The sequence below is a fragment of the Limulus polyphemus genome, unplaced genomic scaffold (genome assembly GCF_000517525.1).
Source record: "Limulus polyphemus unplaced genomic scaffold, Limulus_polyphemus-2.1.2 Scaffold1567, whole genome shotgun sequence".
NCBI classification, from domain to species: Eukaryota; Metazoa; Arthropoda; class Merostomata; order Xiphosura; family Limulidae; genus Limulus; species Limulus polyphemus.
The window spans coordinates 13,095-15,249 of NW_013667177.1; positions in this window are offsets into that span (position 1 = coordinate 13,095).

The following is a 2,155-nucleotide window of genomic DNA, read 5'->3' on the forward strand; positions in this document are numbered from 1 at the left end:
TGCAGAGGATAGAGAAATTTGATAGTATGGGTTGATGTCATGTTTCTTCACTATGTTGGCGTATACAGGAAACACGGGGGTTATTCAATTTTTTTTGCGTTTTGATGGAAATTCTCATATGTTCATAGGCTCTGACTTTTAAATGGCGTTTGGTTTTGCCAATATAGGAGACCTTACAGTCTCCAAACGTGTAAAGATAGACAAGCCAAGAACAATAAGGAATGGAGAGGAGATCTTTAGTAAGGAAGAAATTTTTTATGCGTGATGTGGACTTAAAAACTAATCTTAAATCCACTAGAAGGTTGTAACGACCAAGTATGCGTTTAAGTTGATTTTTTTAGATTTAAGCTTTGTTTGCCAGTATAAGGAAGACACGAGTATATAGTAAGTTTAGGTACAGTTGGTATCTTAATTGGATTTGTGAGTTTCTTTGTTAGGAAGGTGTTGTAATGTTTTCTAATAAGTGTTGTGGATAGCAGTTACGTTTCAGGATGTCATGTAAGAACGAAATTTTAGAGTGTAGATTAAGATATGTAGAGCACAGGTTGTAATCTCTGTTTAGTAAACATGTAACAAGGTTTCGTTTATACGTAAACGGGATAAAGCTATCACAGTGTGTCCACTGGTCTCCTTACACAAGAATATTCTCATTCATAACTTTGTCAAAAGTTCACCAAGTGAAAGTATGCAACTTTTATGGATGATAGGGGCATATACTTCTTAACATATGCAGATGCTATGATTATAAGGTTCTAAATAGTAACTTTGAACAATTTGTTGGAGAGGAAGAAGCGTACAATGACAAATGCTAATGATACCTATAATCCTGACTGATCCTTGAGTTCCTCTGTTGCAAGCACTGCTTGTACATTGTTGCAACACGTTGGATAGCAGTTAGTGGTCGGGCCCTCCCATGATGTTTATGTTACAACAGAAGTAAGCACCTCTTATTGTAATACATTCTAGAAAAGAGAAATGGAAAACATGCTACAATTGGGGCTTCGTTGACCTTTCAAAATAAATTGTCCATATCTTGTTCCCAAACAAGATGGGAAGAATGCCCTATGATGCCCACTACCAGAACAGAAGCAGGAAGGGTATAAACAATTCATATCTGCTGCAGTTCCTGTTCCATTAAGCTAACAGGCCTCAGGTCCATTTGGCCATTTACCTGAGAGCACGGTAATTACTTATGCTCAAAGGTATGGTTATCAGCCCAGTTCTGGCTTGGTGAGGCTAGCCCTTAATAGGAGTATATACTGTAAACATGTCACACTTTATTCACAAGGAAGAAGATTATAATCTGAGGATAGTCAAGTGTTCAATGCTAAAGATTTGGTGGAAGCTAAACCTAGTCTAAAGGTTGTGAAAAACAGCCACATAAATGGTACCAAAATTTGAAATAAAACGAGAGTATATGGAAGTTAGTTTTTTTAAAATTCCTCCTTCTTTCCTTACTAATTTATCCTAAAAAATATGTCTTCGCCATATAGTAGCAGAGGCACTATCAAAAATATGATCAGAAAATAAAAATATGCCAAGTACTGGAAAGTATTTTTGACAATTTGCTTTGTTTGAAGGAGTTATTTGAGTTTGTTCTCTGTGTGGAAGGACCTGTTATAATTATTTGGTGGAATTAGTGACATCAGATTGACAACTAACTTCAGTGAGAATAATAACATCACCACCCTCATATCCCTGATTGAATTTTGTTTCTAGAAAAAAAAGGCACATAATGAGCTAACCTAGACATACCTTGTCAAAATGTTTTACAGAGGCTAAGTACGTTCTATTAAAATGATTTTGGAGTTTCACGACATTTGCACTTCACGTAGTCACTTCTAGTCATATTCTACCAGATAAATGTTCATCTTGGTGTGGCATTTTCCTACTCCCGAACTTCCCTTAGAATAGCACAATAACTGGAGATTCAGAGGATATCGATTCGTGGTGTTACGCCTCCAGTCGTTAGTTAATTTTCCGTAACTTCGTTCCGACGAAACTTTAGCGACACAAGTCCTTTCTTAAATAAAACCGGTTTATTCTTTCCGAATACAACTTTACGATACACTCAACTTCAACAGTCGCTCTGTAACAAACGCTATAATTCTCAACGAACTTCTCACGTGCTTAACAATATTCTCTCTGACTGCAG